The sequence below is a fragment of the Glycine max genome, chromosome 5 (assembly GCF_000004515.6).
Source record: "Glycine max cultivar Williams 82 chromosome 5, Glycine_max_v4.0, whole genome shotgun sequence".
Classification (NCBI taxonomy): Eukaryota; Viridiplantae; Streptophyta; class Magnoliopsida; order Fabales; family Fabaceae; genus Glycine; species Glycine max.
In genome coordinates this window covers 31,568,083-31,591,526 of record NC_038241.2, presented here as the reverse complement: position 1 = coordinate 31,591,526, position 23,444 = coordinate 31,568,083, and the positions used below count along the sequence as shown (strand labels likewise).

Below are 23,444 nucleotides of genomic sequence, written 5' to 3'. Positions count from 1 at the left end.
AAACTTCAACGCAATACAACAACAAAATATGTTAAATTATTCATTCTAATTTCAGGAAATTGTCCAACTTCTGCTCCATATCGGCCCAACTTAGGTTGTAGACTTGAGTAGGTGATAATGAATTATGAACATCAACTTTAAGTTCCATACATATTACACTTGTCATATTGACAAATGTATGAAACATGCACAAAACACCTTCTTCGTCTATAATTTTAATTTCCCTATATTGAACTTCACCATTGAATTCATATACAGGACAACGATACCAAAGGGCATTAATTATAGGCGTAACACCATTATCTGTAATTGATGACTGTATTGCGGTGATTATATTTGGCAGCGTTATTGTTGGATTCAAGAGTAACGACTTTGTCTTGTCACCTCTGAAAATTGCATTTGCACTTGAACTTTGAATGCTTTCACCATTGATATAAAAGTATGCACAAATAGGCTCTGACCTCATTGTTTGTCCTCTCTGTTTTCTCTCACAATTTGATTTGATGCAACTGTGCAAAGTGTTGGGTGACATGATACGTTTATATATGCAATCAATCACGAGTCCATGGTTCAACGACACATAAATTTAGCTAAAAGAATATATACATCATAACTAAAAATTATACTATAATTTTCTCAAATTTTTTTATTTTCCTTTATTAGAAAATTGGAGAAAATAATTATAGTATTATTAGAAAATTTTAATAATTTTTATTATCAAAATTTTTAATTTTTAATAACAAAATATTATTTTAATAATATTAAAAGTTTTAATTATTTTAATAAAAAAATATTTTTTTTAATAATATTAAAAGTTTTAATTTTTTTTACCAAAGCAAATATATTATTAGATAAAATTCAAATTTTTTAAAAAATATTCACCTACAAAATGTATTATATAAATTAAATAATAGAAGATAACTAATTATATTTAATAATATTATTTTCTTATTAAAAAATTATTTTAATAAAAAGTATTTTTAAAATCAATTAAAAATGTATTTATGTAATATAATATTTATATTATTTTAATAATTTAAATTAAAATAAAAATTTAAACATACAAATTAGTTTAAAAAAAAAAACCCTTACGAAGTCGGGGTGACCAAACCCGACTTCCCAATGCATCATGGAAACGATATATTTTGAGAAATTTTCCAAAAACATGTGTAATTTGGGAAAAGATAGAAGAGAGAAGGTGTAGTTAGAAAAAAAATCGTTCTATACTAATATATACAACTGATCATAAATACCTAATATCGGTAATAACATTGATAAATTGAAAAAAAAACCCGTAAACTATGGTTCAAATAAATTGTAATCTATTGTTAGTGTGAATAAAATTAAGTATTGTTATATAATTAATGTGTCATGTTTGAGTAAGATTTTTTTATTAAAATTAATCATCAACAAAATTAATAAATAATTAATGTTAATATTATAAAGAAAAAAAACTAATATGTAACCCAGACACATTCTACATTCAATCTATCATCCTATAAGTAGGATTGGGTAAACGGGTCCAAGTCCATGAACTGGCCCACGGGGGTCAGCGGTCTGCGTGGATTACAGATCAATTTTTTTAAACGGTCCATGGTTATGTCATATCTTTGGGTCCGTCCCGCTTAACCCGCGGACTATATGGGTTTCACGCAGCCCGCATGAGGTTTGATTTGTGTGACCCTAGCCCAATTATATTAGGTTTGATTTTCTCTTTTTCACTTTAAACTTTTCTTTTAAAATAATAGATAAAGAAATATATTAGATAAGATAAAAATAAAAGATTTAAATTAAAAGATGATAAAGATAAAAAAAGGATAATATAAGAAAAATAAAAGATAACAAAAACAAAAGATTAAGATAAAAAAAGATAAGTGATAACATGCTAAAAATCTTCTTTTTTGATATTTTCTCGATCTTTTTTTCTTTTAATATATCATTTTCATATCTGTAAGTCATAATTAATAAAAATATCAATTCTTATCATTTATGTTAAAAATAATTGTTAAATAAATATTTTTAAAGATATTTCAATATATTTTTATTATAAAAGATAGCTCACATCATATTTGACCGTTATCATTGTAGTAGGTTAAGAACTTTTTCTCCTCACGTTTTTTCTCTACCACACAGTCATGCATGCGAGCAATTTTTTTAAACGGCCCATGGTTATGTCATATTTTTGGGCCCGTCCCGCTTAACCCGCGGACTATGCGGATTTCACGTAGCCCGCACGAAGTTTGATTTGTGTGACTCTAGCCCAATTATATTAGGTTTGATTTTCTCTTTTTCACTTTAAACTTTTCTTTTAAAATAACAGATAAAGAAATATATTAGATAAGATAAAAATAAAAGATTTAAATTAAAAGATAACAAAGATAAAAAAGGATAAGATAAGAAGGATAAAAGATAACAAAAATAAAAGATTAAGATAAAAAAAGATAAGTGATAACATGCTAAAAATCTTCTTTTTTTGATATTTTCTCGATCTTTTTTTCTTTTAATATATCATTTTCATATCTGCAAGACATAAATGATAAAAATATCAATTCTTATCATTTAAGTTAAAAATAATTGTTAAATAAATATTTTTAAAGATATTTCAATATATTTTTATTATAAGAAATACCTCACATCATATTTGACCGTCGTTATCATTGTAGTAGGTTAAGAACACTTTTTCTCCTCAAGTTTTTTCTCTACCACGCAGTCATGCATGCGAGCAAGTCATACGACTCTTTCCCTTACAAGGAAAACAAAACGCGACTCACACTCACGCAGTAACGCGACACATCACAGCGGCACAACCTCGGCCCACCACCGCGCCACCACGCAAAGTACATCTTTTCTCTCTCTAGAATTTGTTTTTATCCTATTTTTGTTGGGGCTGATTCATTTGTTATTGTACTCTTAAATGTGGAGATAGAGAAGACTCAAACTACTTCAAATATGCAATCATTTGTTGTTGGAGATGTTTAAATTTCATATTTTAGATTTATTGCATTAATTTTCTTTTGTTAAGATATTTTTTATTTTATTGATGTAATTGATTAATTATTGAGATTTTATTTACATATGTATTGAACTTAATTTGATTGTATTGTATTTTATTAAAATTGAAATTATTTTAAAACTAGGTCCGCAGACCGGCCTGTTTTGACCCACGGGGTCCATGGGGTGGGGGCAGACCAATTTATTTGATCCGTGTAAGAAGCGGGGTGGATTGGCTCAGTCTACTGCCAATGCGGACTTATGCAGGCGGGCCTTACGCGGGATGGACCGACCCGTTTACCCACCCCTGCCTGTAAGTCCGCACTGCGTGCTTTCGTTAGTTCTTTTGTTAATTGGGACCCTTTCCAATGATTCAATGCTATTATTAGTTTTGCTGCCATTCTTTTCTTTCTCACCTATCTTGGAGTCTTCTTTAATTATATATATCATCTGATAGTGGCTACATCACTGCAGACATATCCCATGCCATCAACAAAAATTATGCCTCTAAGCTCATATTCTACCGTTGTTGCCATAGCGCTTTTATTTTCATTTACATCTTCAGCACATACTCAAGAAAACTTTGTTCAATGTCTTAACAATTATCCCCATAATATCAACGCCACCTCAATCTCCAAGGTTCTTTACAACCAAACCAACTCCTCATACTCCTCTATACTAGATTTTTCCATTAAAAATCTTAGGTTCTCCAACGTAAGCTCAAAACCCCTTGTCATTGTGACACCTCTTGTTGTCTCCCACATTCAAGCCACCATAATCTGTTCCCAACGCCATGGCATGCAGATTCGAACCCGAAGTGGAGGCCACGATTATGAGGCTCTCTCCTACGTTGCCAAGGCTCCATTTGTGGTCATTGACCTCATAAACCTTGGAGAAATCAAAGTGGAAATGGAAAACAACACTGCATGGGTTCCAGCTGGGGCATCTATTGGTGAACTTTACTACAGAATTAGCGAGAAAAGCACAACACTTGGGTTCCCAGCAGGTGTGTGTCCCACTGTGGGCACTGGTGGCCACTTCAGTGGAGGTGGCTATGGATTCTTGATGCATAAGTTTGGTCTTGCTGCTGATAATGTAATTGATGCTCACATAGTTGATGTGAATGGTAATCTTCTTGATAGAGAAGCAATGGGTGAGGATCTGTTTTGGGCCATTAGAGGAGGTGGGGGAGCAAGCTTTGGAGTCATCGTGGCTTGGAAGGTAAAACTAGTTCCAGTTCCATCAACTGTCACAGTGTTCTATGTTCCAAGGACATTGGAACAGAATGCAACTGAGATAATTCATAAGTGGCAACTTGTGGCAAATAAACTTGACAATGGACTAATGATTAGGGTCAACTTGGAAAGGGTAAATTCAAGTCAAAATGGGAAGCCAACAGTAGTAGCTACATTTGAGTCCATGTACCTTGGAGGTGTGGATCAACTCATTCCCTTGATGCAAAAGAGCTTCCCAGAGTTGGGTTTGGTCAGAGAAGATTGTACTGAGATGAGTTGGATAGATTCAGTTGTCTATATGTCTCAATTTACAAATGGTCTTTGCTGAACAGAAGTATAAGTGATTTACCATTCTTCAAAGGAAAATCTGATTATGTGAGGGATCCGATTCCTGATGTTGGGTTAAAAGGGTTATGGCCATTGTTTTATGAAGATGAGGCTCAAGGTGCTGTTATTCAGTTCACTCCTTATGGAGGTAAGATGTATGAGATTTCAGAATCAGAAATTCCATTCCCTCACAGATCTGGAAACATATTCCATATTCATTACTTGGTGCGTTGGCGAGAGGAAGGGGAGGAGGCAAAACAAAAGTACATAAACTGGATTAGGAGAGCGTACAAATATATGGAACCTTTTGTTTCAAAGTCTCCTAGAGCTGCATATCTAAATTATAGAGACCTTGACATTGGAGTAAATAATAACAATGGCAACACAAGCTACAGCCAAGCCAGCATTTGGGGTCTTAAGTATTTCAAAAACAACTTCAATAGATTGGCAAGAGTGAAGAGCATGGTTGATCCTCTAAACTTCTTTAGAAACGAACAGAGCATACCTCCTCTCAAGTCGAAGGGACTCAACATGCAAGTAGAAAACCTTGGAGCTGTAAATGTCTTTATAAAATAATTAAGCTCCTTTGTTATTTTACTTTTATGCAGTATATCTAATGCGGCATAAAACAAATAAATGAATATTTGAAATATTTACATGGCTCTCTTTTATCCTTTTTTTTTTCTGTTTGGGTGTCTATGCCCATGAATTATTTTTCATATTCATCAATATAACTTAATTAGCATTATGTTGACTGTCATTGCTCAATTAAGTACGTATATAAGATATTCAAATCAAAGAAAAGGAGAGATAAAGTTTTTTTTACAAGGCTTATAAATTTCAGTCTCACTCTCGTCGAAATAAAGATTATTGGAGTCAATATTCTAATCCAAATTTTGTTTTTGATCTTAATATACGACAATTTCAATGAGGCAGACCAACTATTAGTTACATATATAATGAAATGGATAAATCGATTTTAAATAGATCGAAGAAATGTTCAATAGGTTAAAATGAAAATTATTATCGTGATAATTGTTCATATAGATAATGAATTATGTCAAATATTTTATAATCTTTAATCTTTCAATCATCATTAATTATCATATATTGTTCAACTTATAAAATTCGTTCATATACCACTTTATTTTTAATATATTATTTTTTATCTTTTAAAATTTTAAAAATCATAAATCTTAACGTAAAAATAAAACCCATTTAAAAAAAATAACCAAAATCACTAGGAAAAAAATATATAAAAATTACATCCCACTATATCATTTCATTAGAAAAAAAAACTAAAATCATATTTTATCATACAATTTAAGTTCTTAGAGAATTTTTTTAAAAAACAAATGAAAATTAAAATCATACTTTGTCATTATGTTATCTATATCAAAGGACGATTAATCTATTTTCGTAATTTTTAAAAAAATATCCATTGTCATATTTTTTTTTTAAAAAAATCTAACCATTTCCATAATTAATCCTAAGTTGTGCTTTACTTTTGGACAACACTCAATAGCAGCTAGCATTACTTTTGGACACTTGTCGTTGTGGGGATCACAAACAGGTTGGAAATTAAACGGGGAACAGTTGTAAGGAGGCCTTGCTTAAAACGTGTCTTGGAATATCTATTATTACTCTATTTTTTAAATAATTTTCTCACAATTTTTTTGTCGGCATTCAAAAAAGAGAGAAGAAGTTGACAATTTTCATTGTTGCACTCTTAATAGTATTTTAGAAAATATAAAACAAATTATTTCTAAAATAATTAATTCAAATACATATGTATTTAATTTATTGAAGTAATTATTTTTTAAAGTAATTAATTTAAGAGATACCCACTGCTTCATAAAAAAACACTTGGTGGGTAATAAAGTTTTGTCGTCACCCTTGCATAGTAAATTTAAGCTCTTATTTTTTAGGATAACATAATTTTTATAAACATTTTTTAAGTATCTTTTCTCTTTTGTAAATTGTCTTTTCAGTTTTTATATCAAATTAATTATTCGTTAAAAAAATATTTTTACATTATTGAATTTTCTAATTAGTAATTAATTTTTTGCAATTAACATTTTACACGATGGAATATTTACAAATCACTATAATAAATCAATTTTCCCTCAAGTAAATTAACTTTTATATTTTTTTTATTTTAGATAAATTTTCTATTTATCAATAAAAGATTGGCTAACTAGGTAGCTTCTTTTTTTTTTATAAGCAAATGAAATTGTGTTATTTAAAACAAAATTTGACATATATACACGTGAAAAACAATCTATTTAATGACAGAATTTATATTTGATTTATTTTGTTTGTAAAATCATTTTGAGAGTAACAATCACGCATTGCCAACTAAATAAATTAATTGTTAATCCAATAAATTATAAGAGACATTCATAATTTTTTATCTAGGAAAGATAATAAAATTGACAGTTGTGTGGCAAAGTTTAGTGAGAGGGATACAAATTGACAACTGGTCCCATTTTAAAAAAACATAACTAAAATCGTGCACTACAGTACGGTTACATTATATTAAAAATAAAAAAATAAAAATGGTGTCCCAACATACGATTTCATAAGGAAAAAAAAAACTAAATTCATATTTTAGCATATGATTTAAGTTATTAAAGATTTTTTTAAAACAAATGAAAAGCCAAATCATATTTTGATATATGATTTTTTTCATTGTGAAATTGTATATAAAATACGATTTATCTATTTTCGTAATTTTTATATCAAATTAATTATTCATTAAAAAATATTTTTTGCATTGTTAAATTTTTTAATTAGTAATTAATTTTTTGCAATTAACATTTTGCACGATGGGATATTTGCATTTCACTATAATAAATCAATTTTCCCTCAAGTAAATTAACTTTTATGTATTTTATTTTAAATGAATTTATATATGTAAACAAATTAATTATTAAATCAAAATTAATTATCACAAAATTTATTACCGGTCATTAATTTTAAATTAATTCGTAAAACATATTTTTGAAAAAATTAAAAAAAAATTGATTGGGCTTCATACTGATTGGCCAATCCATAAGCTAATATGAATTGTAGTATCCGTATTGGACTTATAGATTCGTTAATCCATATCAGTTTTACGGAAGAACAAAAATAGAATTTTTTAATTTTGTTAGGTGTACCAACAATTATGCTGGTGCGCATAGCAATAGCCTACTTGCATTAAGCTTTCAAGTTTAATTGGCAGCCCGTTATTTTGACTAAGCCCACCAAAAAACTAGATAAACCCCCACATGTATACGAAATATCCCGTTGAAACATGTTTCTAATTAATATTTATTTTTTGCCAGTAAGGGTGGGAATAGGTCAGGTTAGGCCAGGCTTTGAAAGGCCTGAACCTAGCTTATGATGAATTTTTGAGGCCTGAGCCTGGCCTATAGCCTATCAAAGGCTTTTATTTTGGCTCAGCCTGACCTTTTTAAAAGCCTAGTCTGGCCTGATAGCTTTTTTAAAAGCCTTATTTACATTAAATCTTTAATATTCCTTTGCTTTGGAGTAGGCACGTAATAGGAAAGTTAAAGGAAAAGGAAACGTTAACAGAAATAGGAAAGCCAAAAAAACAATGAGAAATATAAAAGGGTACATGACTCACCTAAATTGTAATTAAAGTCTTACTTGATTATAGGGATAGAAGTTATGGAGCAGTAATGTGTAATCAAAGTCTCATAGTTTTTTTTTAAAATAATTGTACCCAAAAAAAATATAAGTATATATTGATACCCAAAAAATAATATAAGTATATATACATATATATAGGCCGGTCTATCAGGCTTATAAGGCTTTTTAATAAGCCTATGTCTGATTTATTTAATTTAATAGGCTTTTAAAAAAACCTGAGCCTAACCTTTTAATTAAATAGGCCAGTTCAGGCCAGACTTTATGTAGGCCAGGTCGTAGGCCCCTGTAGGGCGGCCTGACCTATTCCCACCTCTACCTGCCAGATAAAGGCTAACTGGGGTGCGTTGCTCACCTTGATTTTCCATCATCTTGCTCATTTGATGTTTAAAGGAAAAATAACAATCTTCGACTTTTTTTTTTTTTTTTTTACAATATGCCCTATTGACCAAGAAAACTATTTAGCCAAGATTGTTTATTACTTGGCCAAGGAACATTGTCATCTTGAGGTAAACTCTTCTTTGGAATATTCTAAGTGATTAAACACTATCTTCCTTTAGATCGATCCTTCTTTACCAGCTAGTATTTAGTCTAAGTTAACTTCATCCTTTGAGAGATAATTAATCAGTCCTAGATCCACTAGCTAGAGTTGTAGTTTGGTATCCTTCAACTTCAGTTAGGGGTTATTCCTTAGAGGAAGGGAGAATTGAGAAGGGTGCAAGTATCTTAATGCTAAACCTTTAGTGGTGCTTCCCAAGGGAATACCACCAACTTGGAAAAATGAGTTTAAAATCTACCAAGAAGGTTGTGCCGACCTATTGCTACACTATGAAGGCAAATAATAGATCTAATTAATTAGACATCGAGCATAAATGCTAATGTATCCTTACCTTTGTATTTATTTTTTCTTAATTGTAATGGACTCTTTAGTAGTCAAGAATCAAAACAACTCTTAATGTATCCTTACCTTTTTTGTATTTATAAACTTTGAGTTATGACTTCGTAAAGACTTTTAGTTAATAAATATTACATTTCTAATTTTTATAGTTCCTTTTATCGGTATCTAGATCAATTGAAATGTATTCAAAATTGTATGAAAATAAAGGATAAATTAACTGAGATTGTAACAGATGTCATTACATGAAACTCAAAACAAAAAACTTAACATGAAAAGATTTATTTTAACTCCTTATAAAACTCTTGAAATAATTTAATTAACTAAAATACATATAATTTTTTTTTATTATTATAAGCATGTCAAATAAACCTCACTTATAAAAAATCCTCAAAACATAAAACATAAAGATATGTATATCCTAAGGCACTACATCATTAAAACATCATAAATAAATCTCCAAACAAATATAATGTTCTATTAAGGGATTAAATACAACATAAATAAAAAAAAATCATATTTAAACCCTAAGCTGGTCCCTACTAAGTCAAATCATAAATAAACGATTGAAGGTCGAATCTCGCTCCTAAGTCCATCACCACTTCACCTCAACCTTGAATGACATGCTCCTTAGAAGCTACATCATAATTTACTCTTTATCAAATGACACGATCATCATAGTTCACTAGAAAATGTAAAAGTAAGCTCATTTTGAAATGAAACCTCATATACTTGAAATTAACATAAGTTCACCATTTCACAAGATACACAAAAAAATCCTTCACATTTCCATTATCAATGAAATTATACAACTCATCAAGGAACATATCATTCTCAAGTCACAAATATCAATGCATATGTCTAACTATCATGCTATATCATGTTGACTCTTTACTTCTGAATGATTTCACCTTTGAGCGATTAACTCAAGTATGTCCCTTAACATAGTCGTGCTCTATGATCTAACCATTCAGGGAGACTCGAATTAACCCTACAAGGAGTGTGGTTTTATCGAAAATAGATGAGCGCAAGTAGTGACTTACCACAATAAGGCTTAAAGATCTTAACCTATCTAGGGATTCTAACACCTTAAATTCTTGTAAACAACTTACTAAAACTCATATGAATGTGAATTTCATGATCTCACATAAAGTCAACTCTAATCATAAAACAACATCATCTCAACCCAATGCCATATCATCATCAAGAAATCAGCCAACAAAATCTAAGACATTAATTAATTAACATAGTTATCATCATCAATATAATATTCCCAACAACAACCTGATAAATAAAGATATACTAACTTAGTCAAGTTGGTTATTGTCTCATTTGAAAGCTACAACGATTATCTCCAACTTTTATGTTTTCCCAAAAGCCTAGCTTAGAAGCATATTATGTCTAAAATTACAATCCATATGAAACTTTTACTTATTATCAAACACTTGGCCATTGTTCACTAATTTAAGCAGCATTTCTAGAATTATACACAACATTGTTAAGGGAAACCAAATCCATTAGTTAGCTAACATCCATAGTTACAACTTTTATGAAGACCATTTTTTCAAATCCATGGTTAATTTAACCAAGTTTTGGTCATTGTAATCGATTACAAGCTTATGTAATTGTTAACTCATTGGCAAGTGCAATAAATTATCTCAAGTAGTAAAGTACTCGGAAGTCCGAGTGTCGAATCCATAGAGACTTTGTTTGTACTTGAATTGAAGTATACCTAATTTGCAAGCAAGAGATAAAAAAATTGCAATAGAGATAAGAAGAAAGAAAGAATTTGAAATTAAAAAGACAAGAGTCACAAAAATAAACAAGATTAATGCAAAAGATAACTCCAGTATTTAAATATGTTGGGGCCTAGCATGCCTAACCACCTTCATCTACTAAGACACTCAACCCTGATCCCTCATGATGAAGAGCCTAATTTATCTATTCTCCCTCCAAAATCCCTTTGCAAAGATGGAATAGTAAATCGCATTAAGAATGAAGATGTATCCAGAGGCAAAACAAAGTCACTCTATCCCTAGCAATGAATTGATTATATGCCATTTCCCAGTTCTTTAGAAATTATCATTTTCCAATGTATAATCCCTAAAACTAATGCATGGATGATCAGACCATACAATAAAGATGAAGAGCAGAAAAGAAGCAATAGAAATAAAAATTGCATTCAATAAATAATAAGAGCAGTTACATTACAAGGGTGTTGGCTGCTTGGCTCCCAACAGAGGGGGTTTAACCTCTTTTGGCCATGAAAGACTTTACACTTTAGGAGCTAATGTATAGAAGAAGGGGTCCAATGACTAAAAGAAAGAAAGGGAGGAATGACTAAAGAAGGAGGGTTTCTCCTAAGGGATAGGGTCAGGCTTTGGATATCTTCAATAAAGAGCTCTGAGACTCGGTGTGTTTTTCCCTTCTGCTTCCTACTCCTTTTACAGGCCTAAGGTAGTTTACTTTTCATGCTGACTTCGTGCTTAGTGTGTGCTTTCGCGCTAAGCACACATTTGGACTTTTTCGTGGGCCTTCTTCACGCTAACCCTGAGTTTGCCCGCTAAGCAAGGGTGCACATTATGCTTGGATTGTGTGCTAAGCAAGCTGTCCAATTTTTTGAACTTTTCTTCAAGGCTTTTTCTTCTCGTTTTTGCATCAATTTTCCTTTAAAGCACTTGAATTCTTCTTCTTTTGAATTCTGCTGATAAAAATTGCAAATATATTAATTTCTTCATTATTTCATTAAAAATAACAATAAAGTGAAGAAATTACAATTATTATTAGCCAAAAATGACTATCAATTTAACTCAAATTACGCAGTTATCAGTAATTGATTACAATCAACCCAGAATCCAAAATCAAGAGTCGGAGTTCATTTTAATCAATTGCCACACGATCTAATCGGTCATAATGATTCAAAACTGTAGAAAGTTATAATTTTTAAGTCAAGACATCATTTTTCATCAAAACAAAATCATTTTTTTTCAATCCAAAATATTTAATAATAGATTTAAGCTTTAACAAAACATTTGCTAACATTTCAAAACATTTAAATAAGAAAGACATGAGCTTCCCCTACCTATCAACTCAGTGAGTTAGCTTTGGGATGAAGGACAGGAATAAAGGGAGAAACTTTAGGTTTAAAATGAAAGTTTTCCTTCACTTCTACAATAGTTCTATATCATTCATACCATCCCAAACTCTAAAACCAATAGAAAACACATTAAAACCTTGCAAATGAACACTTTCGTGGAGTTTTGAAGGATGTTCATGGGGGAAAACAAGAATGAATACAAAGAGAGGAAGAGAAGGGTTTTCCTCACCTAGGGACAACCAACAAACATTAAAAGAGAAGGAAAGAAGCTTCCCTTTTGCACAACTCTAAAGCTCTAAGCTTCTCCAATGGTGGTTTCTTGGAGAAGAGAAAGTGAGTGAAAAATGAAGAGTTTCACTTGTGAGAAGTTTTTGAATATGAGGATTTATGAAAAAATTTAGGTGACTCTCTAGTTTCACTCTCTACACCTTGACTTTTACTAAGTACACCTACCTCTCTCATACATCAAAAGTCCATCCATCTGGCCCAAACACACAAAAACTCACTAATACACATAGAATACATGCTCAACATCATTACACTACTAAAAAAAAGGCTTTCTACATCGCTCAATTAACATCGATTATTATGAAAACCGATGTTAACGAAAGCGTTGTGGCATTTTTGTAAATAAATGGAGTTACATAACATCGGTTTTAAAAAAACCGATGTTAACTACTTCATGTTAACATCGGTTATTTAAATAACTGATGTTAACATGATGTTAAGATGAATATGTTAACATCGATTTTGGAAAAATCGATGTTAACTTCATAGAGTTAACATTAGTTTTGACATAACCGATGTTAAGGAGTTGAACTTAACATCGGTTTTTTAAGAAACCGATGTTACCTTGTTGATGTTAACATCGGTTATCCTTAAAAAACCGATGTTGTTATGTTTATAAGTTAAAACATTGAAATTTCACAACCCGCGCGCTCGAAAACCCTGCAGTCTTTCTTCTCTTTCTCCTCCCGCCTGAAATCTGTCGGAAACCGCTCGCTCGACACCCACATTGTTTTCAACACTGGTGGAAACCGCTCGCTCGAACCCACAGAACCCCCTACTGAAGAAAACCCTACACTGCTCTTGGAACTGTGGCTCGAAGAAAACCCTACATACACTCCTCCGGTAGGTACTAGGGTGCTGAAACACTCATCGGTGCTCAAAGCTCAAAGCTTTCTCCACGAGGTACGTAGGTTAACTTTGTGTTCTTTGTGGGTTGTTGTACCTGTGTGCACGATGGTAGAAGTATGCTAAGTTTGGAAGGAGTGATGTGGTTATTGCATGATGGTAGAAGTATGCTAAGTTTGAGTGGGTGTTCATGTTTTATAGTTTTTTATGCTAAGTTGCTACTTCTGTTGGTTTGTCTCTGCTTTTTTTCTGTGTGCATCCCATACCTAGCACAAGGCCACATAAACCCAATGCTCAAGGTAGCAAAATTGTTGATTTCAGTTACACTTAGATGCTCCACATTGTCAATAAACTACCTAAGCTACTCTTCTCACCAATGGTGTTGGTCTAGTTCTATTATGGCTATTCTGTGACGTATATTGCACTTTTACTATTACTTTTTCTCATTGGAAGTTTGTTGACTATACCTGTATGCTTTTACTGTTAGTTTGTCTCATTGGAAAAACTGGGTGCCATTTCTCTGCTGAGTAGCCACATTTGTTTCAAAAATGTATGCTTCCTTTGCTCATTAGAAGGCCACTTCAACACCCAGTTAATAATTCTCACATCTACTAGGTCTTTGGTTATTTTCAATAATTAACACTTTCATGACCTGGAATTTTGAAACTTGAACCAAAAATAAGATATTGTTTGGTGAAAATTGGGTTTCTCTCTATGTGGGTCTCTTTATCCTAATCTGCCACATGGGTCCAAATGTGCACTGTGTTTTGTAGAAAAAAAAGAAGAGAATTTTCTTTATAGGAAGGAAGTCTGGTGTTCTTATCTTAGGTTTGTGTCCCTTTGTATGTTGGGGTTTTTTTTTTAGTTCCTTTTATCTTTGTTTTTTTACCCCAGATAGAGGGTAATATGGAGGATGTTGAAGAAGCTAATAGAGCAGCTGTTGAGAGCTGTCATTGAGTTTTGAGTATGATGTATAAGCCAAGGAATGAAGTTCATTGTAGGAATTTGATGGTGGAAACTGCAGGGGCTATAGTGAGGTTCAAGAAAGTTGTTTCACTCCTAAATAGTGGTTTGGGTCATGCAAGAGTAAGGAAGCACAAAAAACTTCAAATCCCTTTTTCTGAAAGTATTGTCTTGGACAACCAAATTTGCAAAACCAAATTCAAAATGTCTGGAGTTTCCTCATACAAGTTTTACTGAGAATTCAATTCAGGGATTGGGTCAAACAGTTAGAAATTCAATCTATATGATGGGAAAACTTAGTTTGGAATTGAGCTCCAATGAGAGAAGCCCTCTAAACCTTACCCGACAAACTTCATGAACACATTACCACTTCCTTCAGCAACAACAAATGAAACATGAAGCAGAAATAATGTTTCGAAGGAACAATAATGTCATAAATTTGAATTAATTGTCATATATTTCAGCAACAACAAATGTGTTCTGGTGTTACTGTCTCATATACACTATTAACCATTGATGATTAATGACTGTTATCTGAAAGATTAAAGTTCATTTTCACATTCAATTAATTGTTTTGTGCGTCCTCTGCAGGAAACATAGAGTGAAAAGATAGTTAAGGTGCCTACTACCAGCAACAAACTTGCGGATATCCCTCCCCATGATCAGTAAAGGTGCCACAAGAGCCTTCACATAATTTACTCCTAAGCATACATGTATAGTTGACTTATTGGCATTTCTCAAGTGAATTCAAGAGCCTTCACATAATTTTTGACGTTTCATGTGCAACTTCAGTAGGGTAGTCAAGAAAGAAGATGACTAGGAAGAAGATTATCGTTAAAATTCATGAGGAATATTTTCATGTTGCAAATCTTACTTTAATTTGTTGCTTTTATTCTTGTCAGTAAGATCTCATATCAAATATATATGTTTGAAAATGTTTTCTTGAAATTCTGCAACTTGTTCTAAATAGATCTCATATCAACTTGTTGTTGTAAATGTAAAAAAGATATCATGTGGCATTACTTAATGTGAGAATTTAATATAAAAAATATGATAAGTTTAAGTTAAATACTACATGTTTATTTTAGCTTAGTTTAATTTTAGAGTATCTCTAATACAAGAACTCAATAGGAGTTTTTCTTAACTCTTTTGATGAATCCTTTTGTTACCACAATCAAATTAGCCAGGATCACGAAAACATCCCCTCAAGAAACTCGTCTAAGTTATCATCATCGTCATCAATTTTACGATGACTTGCTGAACTCAAAGCCTTTTTCCCTGTAAATACATGGTAAAAAAAGTTTAAGCTTGTAACAGACAATTAAATTTTTGTGAGTAAGAGCATTTCACAACATACATTATACAAACTTAGGAGAGAGAGATAGAGAAAACCAATGAACCCGAGTAAGACTACTAAAATGTGTGGTCATTCCTGGTTATGAGAAAGAGTAGCTTAGTGAGAAGAGTAGCTTGGTTTTTCCCTCTTCCTTTCACAACACGATATTACTCTTAATTTTTTTTGTCCTATTATGTCATCTTCTGCTTTGTCTTTAACCTCCTCTCTCAATTGTTCCGTGTTCACTGTTGATTCTGTGAAACCTTTCCTTATATTGGACTGGTGTGTACTGCACAGGTTGAGTGGTAATTCTGTGAAACTTTACCAACTCAATCTGTTTGGTGCTTTGGCTCCTTCCATTTATAATCTTCCAAAGCTTCTTGAGTTGAATTTACCAACTTAATGGTTTTGTTGACTGTTTTGGTTTGGAGGTTTTGGACCTTTGCACAAATAGGGTTCATGGACCCCTTCTGACCCCTATTTGGAAAATTAAAACACTTAGAAAGCTTTACTTGTGTCAAAATTACATGTTTGGTGAAGTGCCAGAGGAGCTTGGGAATTTAGTATCACTTGAGGAGTTGGTCATTTATAGCAATAACTTAACTAGAAGAATTCCATCATCAATAGGAAAGTTGGAGCAGCTTAGAGTTATAAGGGCAGGTTTGAATGCACTGTCAGGGCCAATACCTGCTGAAATCAGTGAGTGTGAGAGCTTGGAGATATTGGGAAGATTCCTCTGGGAAGATTCTAGAAACAATACAGCTCATGTCAAACGCCAAACAGGAGTAAAAATAAATTATTTAAACACAAAATCCTTAAAATGTTCTGGAACTTTCTTCTCTCTAATGAGTCTTTGGTTTGTACTGGACCCATTCTTTTCTTTGGGCCTAACACCCTCTTACACTTCAACGCCCGTCTACCCCTGCCTACATTGAAATTTAAAGATTTGGTCAACTCCATTGCATTCTTCCATCTATTTCTGATTTGCCAATAAACACCACACACATGGACACTCATTTCAACCACAACTTATTCCAACCTCTATCATGAGCATTGAGCAATCTCAATCGCCCATGTTGAAAGCAAAATAACCCAAAATTGTTGCGTGATGAAAATCTATTAATCTGTTTTGGAGATATAGCTATTCATTAATTATGTTAAAATTTGTTAATAACATATAAATTGATTTCATTTTATCGTTCAATTTGTATTTTATACAGTTTATAATTAAATACCATACGAGAGAGATAGAGAGAGAAAAAAAACTTAAACCCTATATCACCTAACAACCCCTCCGTTAACTATATGACTATACGCCAATTTAAGTAAACATTTGACTTTTGTGAATTGGTGGGGTGGAGTTTTCTACTAAAGGCAATTGCCTGTGGAAGTGGAACAAGACTTCTTTCACAATTCAAATGCTTTTTGTGATTGTCCATATTCGATTTGAACTCTTGTTTCACAATTGACGAAATTGAACTAACCTAAACCGATTAATTATTTTTTATGAGAAGAAAGGAATATGCAAACTAAAATCCATAATTGGTTTGATGTCCAGACCCTATATGTTAAAGGACCTAATTGGGTCAGTCTGGATTTGTTTGCCCATCATGCCTCTTCTACCTTTAATCATAATGTCAAGCTTAAATTGTGAGAGCTGTGAGGGCAAAACACTTTCTCTGGGAAGATTCCTTTAGAGATTGGAAAATGGTGACAATGTTGCATGTTATTTATTATTCTTAATAACTACAATATAATTATAATGTACTATAATATAGAACAGTAAACTTTAACAGTATTGATCAATGTGGTATACCAGAACCATAAATAAAAAGAGGTCATTGCTTTTGGAGCCTCAGGTGTTTTCTACATCTTCATATGTATGTTTAATGAAAATTTGAGTGGGCTCAAGGCAGCTTGTTAATGTGTCATGACCAAGTTGTGCTCTTTCATTGTCTCCAAAGCCAAATATATGTCCCCTGCTAGTGATCACCATAGTGTGGTATAAGCCTGTGCTAATTTGGGAAACATGGTGAGCTCTCAAGGTATCCAAGATTCTAGGTTTCAATACTTTATCAGATACCCTTCTATCCAGGAATCCGAGGCTGCCAAATCCCATTGAGCCAAAGCCATACATTGAACCAGAATTAACTAGAACAAATGTTTTCCTCTTCCTTACACAGACCTACAGGTAAGAAACAAAAGCACTTGCTTACACTATGAATATGATAGAACTATGTATGCAGTCTCATCACAATAAAGACTTGATCTAGAAAACCAAATACATTTTCTTATTGTAAACCATTTCATCTCAACACAGATTGACCAAGCTTATGGATGTAGATATATAATAATATAATAATACCTGAACAACCAATTGATTCTTGAGACTAGTCAATAACTTTGGAGTTGTGTTGTCAATCTCATCCCCATGGCCTAAAGCACCACAGTATCCCTTGCCCCATGTATATACCTGGATCATCAATAACAAAATCATAAGAGTAATTCCCACAAGCCCTTAAATAAGCCAAACCAATGATAGCAAATAAAATTGGAATTTGAAATATTTTTTGTTCAATGAAACTCACAAATCCATTTGAGTCAACTGCCACTGCATGCTCATCCCCTGCAGATATACGGACAATATGAATACCTTTCCTTCTGAATTTTTGTATAGGATGTGGCTGCAACTCATCATGTTGGTCACCATGGCCAAGACAAAAATTAGCACCTGATCCAAAGGAGTATACTGTCCCATTTTCTATTGCGGATAAGATATAGCTTGGTCCCCCAGCCCCTCCCCCCTCCCTACCCTGACTGCACTATTGTGTTGTGCTCAGGAAAATGAAACCATGCCAGGTTGTGGGGCTGGAAACTGCATTAACTATCATTGTATGCTGGTTACAACCCCAGTTCATCATTTATTCATAAAAAGCTCTAAAAAAATAAAATAAAAGAGCTTTATTTTGACGAAGAAAACATTAAAAAGAAAAGGCTTTTAGGTAAACTAATTTAAAGAGTTTTTGCTTCCATACTTTTATCCTAATTTCATCTCTATTCTTGCCCTCCTCATCAGTATTTGTTTTCTGCCTCACTAATCTCCCTTAATCTCCTTAATCTAGCACCTATGTACTGCTGATTTTAGTTTTTAGAAGAAATAAATTCAGTTTTTTCCCATATGTATTGTTGAAAATTACGCTAAATCTGTTGGAATGGGAGTGAGAATACCACCAAACAGAGGGGAGAGGGTGGAGGCAGCAAGGCCTTGTGCATGAAGAGGAAGCTGCCTATGGTGGCGCTGGTATCAACAGAGTTTCAAGGGTTCTCCTTTGGGCAAGGAAGCAATCCCAGATTTGATTTATATCGAGTTAAATAAATCAATTTAATTCTACTTTAGATGTCATGAACCAGAAAATTCCAAACACCAAAGTTGTTGGGTGAAAGTACATGAATATATGGTTTACAAGTCATGTCCTTCATGCGAAGGCCCTTTGGACATGAAGCATGGATAATGTGGTAGCCTACCCTTTAGCTAAAATTTAACTTTTATTTAAAAAGAATGGGAGCAACAAAGATCAAATTCATCTAGATCACATGGTCTTGGAGGCTTTAATATAAAGTTATAAATCAACTATCCCAAACACTTAAACTATTGGGTGAAAGCCCATGAATAGTATTATTCTAACCAGGGCAGTATCATTCAGTTTCTCTAGCTAGTTGATTGTTTCCTATGTTAGTTGATTTCAATCCCTAAAGTTTAGGGATCAATTATTTTCTCCACATATTACACACACAAATCCTTCATGTAGTACTACATAACAAAAGTTATTTTCAGATTCAACTTGCTCAAGCAATTGAAAGTACAAATTAGTTGATGGACTCACCTATCTTTATATTTTGTTGAATCAAATGTAGGCACTGGCCACTGTAGTTTCTTACATACTTCATATAATTGTGTAACATGAATCCAAAATGAAGTTAATCTATAGGTAGTTAATAAATTAACTGATTATTGTTTTATTTGATTGTAATAGAATTACAAAATAGCATATAGGATAATCTTCTAGAGCCAATATCCTCTTGCCACGTAATCATTGTCTTGGCTGGACTTCCTTGACATAATCTTGTAGATACTGAGGTTTGTTTGCTACATTTTTTGGTCTGTGATTCATATGTATGTTTTGTATGCTTTGTTTGCTATAGTAGTGTGAAATTCTGATACTGGGGACAGATGTCGTACAGGATGTCACGACATCACGCTTCAGAACATGCAGATTATATTTGGGAGTATGAACAGATTAAACAAGTAAATAACACACGAGAATTGTTAACCCAGTTCGGTGCAACCTCACCTACATCTGGGGGCTACCAAGCCAGGGAGGAAATCCACTAAAATAGTGTTAGTTCAAGGTCTAACAGCCACTGTTTACAACCTTCTCACCTAACCACTACCCGTGCGATCTCTACCTAAGAGCCACTCTTAGATATGAGAAACCCCGCTCACTCCCTCTCAATCACACTCCCGTGTTTACAAACAAATCAAAGACACACCAGAGATCTCTCTGAACAATAGAGATCAACTCCACACACTAGAGATCAACTCTACACACTAGAGATCAACTCTACACACTCAGGTCCAACACTTGATGTTAGGGTAACATCAAGGTGGCTCACAAAACACTCAAGTCCCAAAACTCACAAAATAACTCTTCAATCCCGGACTTGGTACAGAACTCGTGCAGCCTTCGTGTTTATATAGCAGTGAGCGTATCTGGGCTGCAACTTCTTGTGCTGGATGAGATCTATCATTCTTCTGAAAAATCTGCACTTAAAGATCTAAAAGATACAGTTTGATCTTTTAGTTTTATCTTAATCTTTAATCTTTAATCCCTGAACGAACTCTTCTAGTTTGTAATTCGAACTTTACTTATCTTTTAATTCGTTCCTAAAGATAGATCATCTTATCTCTTGCTAACTGCACAATAATCTGTTAAACGATATAACAGATTTATATGTCCAGTATTTTCGGGCCAGATGTCCTGGACATCGTATCCGACATCGTGGATCCTGCAGCTTCAATGCTTTTAGCAACTCCAGTATTTTCGGGCAGGATGTCTGGACATTGTATCCGACATCGTGAATCCTGCAGCTTCAATTCTTCATTTGACATTTCATCTTGCCTTGTGCATTGTGCAGCCCGATCTTATTCTTGACATAACGTTGGACATCATGTGCAGCAACTCCAGCTTTCCTTCATTGTCTAAGTGCTTATGTTTTAACAAAATCTTAGCCAATCTTTTAAAACTCAGTAGAGCTAACACTAACAATCTCCCCCTTTGGCAAATTTTGTCTAAAACATACTTAGACACTTCCTGAGCAGTACGAGCAGTTATGCAAGTGGGATCAGCAACTTTCATTATCAGAGTAATCAAGCACAGCGGAAATTCTGCAAGTTGCAAATCTACAAGTCTTCTCCAGGATGTCAAGACATCTCACGTGACATCAGCTTTCTGCTCCTGCTCCCCCTGTCTCCATGCTTACTGCAGCATCTTCTATCAGCTACTAGTCTTTTCCAGGATGTCGAGACTTCTCATGTGACATCAGCTTTTGCTCCCCCTGTCTTCATGCTCTTACTGCAGCATCTTCTATCAGCTACTAGTAGCTTACATCAGTCATCATCAGCAGCAGCAGTTTGTCTCCCCCTCAAAATCATATACATACAACTCCCCCTCAAAATCATGAATCATGCATACATCGTATCCTACTACTATTGCATACATAGTATCTTACTACTCAAATCATGCATGATACATACATTACTACTCCCCCTTTTTAGACAAAATTTGGCAAAAGTAGAATGCATGAATTAATGTGCAAATATTACAGACCAATAACAATCAATTGTTCAAAGGGACATGCCCTTATAGCTAGTAAAGTAAAAGCAAAAGTAAAGGTCTGATGGTCATGGGGTGGCTTCAGAATCATCATCTGATTCAGTATCCTCTGCTGCATCTTCCTCTTCCTCAGCAGCTTCTTCTTCTTCCTCGGCTGCTTCTACCTCTTCCTCAGCTGCTTTATCTTCTTGCTCAGCTGCTTCTCCATCATCAATGCCACTTTCTGAGAGCCTTTTGATCAGCCGTTCCAGCTCCATCTTCTTCTCTGTGGTGGCTTTGATGGTTGCTTCCAGCACCTTGCATGTGTCCTTGAGTTCAGCAATCAGAGCATCCTTGGACACAGCACCTGTTGGACCTTGTGGCCTCAATAATCTTAAGAGGGATAGGCTTAGAATATAGAAGAAGCAACAACAATCAATTTAACAATGTTCTTTAAACATGCAAGACACAATTGATTGCAACAAAATAAATAAGATAAGGGAAGAGAGAATGCAAACACAGTTTTATACTGGTTCGGCCACAACCCGTGCCTACGTCCAGTACTCAAGCAACCCACTTGAGATTTTCACTATCTTTGTAAAATCCTTTACAAAGTCTGAACCACACAGGGACAACCCATCCCTTGTGTTCAGATGCTTTACAACAAGAGACTCACAGTCTCTTAACCAATCTCATTGAATAAGAAGAATAGAAGAAGAATTATCTCTTCAAGAGAAGAATATTACAATGAAGATCATGTAAAAATCCTTATAGATTTTGCAAGTGTTTGGCCAAGGATTTCTTTTGAAAGAGCATTTGACAATGAAGTTCTTTTGGAATCTCTCTCATTGTCTTTTGAGAGGATAAGACATTTTTGCCAAGCCAAACTCTCTTAATCTTTTGAGAGGATAAAACATTTTGATCAATCAAAACTCTCTCAAAAGAAATCCTTGGCCAAACACTTGCAAAATCTATAAGGATTCCTACATGATCTTATTGTAATATTCTTCTCTTGAAGAGAGAATTCTTCTTCCATTCTTCTTATTCAATGAGATTGGTTAAGAGACTGTAAGTCTCTTGTTGTAAAGGATTCCTGAACACAAGGGATGGGTTGTCCCTGTGTGGTTCAGACTTTGTAATGGATTTTACAAAGATAGTGGAAATCTCAAGTGGGTTGCTTGAGTACTGGACGTAGGCACGGGTTGTGGCCGAACCAGTATAAAACTGTGTTTGCATTCTCTCTTCCCTTATCTCATTTATGTTATTGCAATCAATTTTGCCTTGCATGTTTATAGAACATGATTAAATTGATTGTTGTTGCTTCTTCTGCATTCTAAGCCTATCCCTCTTAAGATTATTGAGGCCACAAGGTCCAACAAGTGGTATCAGAGCGGGATTCTTGTATAAAGTTTAAAAACTTCAAGAATAGATATGGCCTCATCCAAATTTCTATTTCTGAGGGAATTCTATCAATAGGCTCTTATGTTCAATGGTGAGGGTTATCATTATTGGAAAACCCGAATGCAGATCTTTATAGAAGCCATAGATCTAAAGATATGGGAAGCCATTGAATTTGATTCATTTATTCCTACAATGGTAGAGAGAAATGCAACTACATAAAAAAAAAACTGAGAAGAAAGAAGATGATGATGAAAGAAGAAAGAAGAAGGTTCCTCTTTAGCCCCAAAATGCTGAGTGCAATCAACTTGGGCACATGAGATTCAATTGTCCTGTGTTTAAAAGAAGAATGGAAAAATCCGACAAGATGAATTTCAAAGAGAAGAAAGAAAAGAAAGGATATATCACTTGGGAAGATAATGTCATAAATTATTCAAGTGATTCAGAGAAGAAAATCATAAGTCTGGTATCATGATGAAAGACTATGAAAATGGAGAAGAGCAAAGTCGATACATTGATAGCAATTTCTCCAAACACATGG

General features: G+C 33.5%; 2 pseudogenes; both read left to right on the top strand.

Annotated features, from left to right (window-relative positions):
• The first annotated feature begins 3,470 nt into the window (after positions 1-3,470).
• LOC100815944 (berberine bridge enzyme-like 18) lies at positions 3,471-5,490 on the top strand (annotated as a pseudogene).
• Positions 5,491-14,239: 8,749 nt separating this feature from the next.
• LOC113001674 (probable WRKY transcription factor 21) lies at positions 14,240-14,744 on the top strand (annotated as a pseudogene).
• Positions 14,745-23,444: the final 8,700 nt, after the last annotated feature.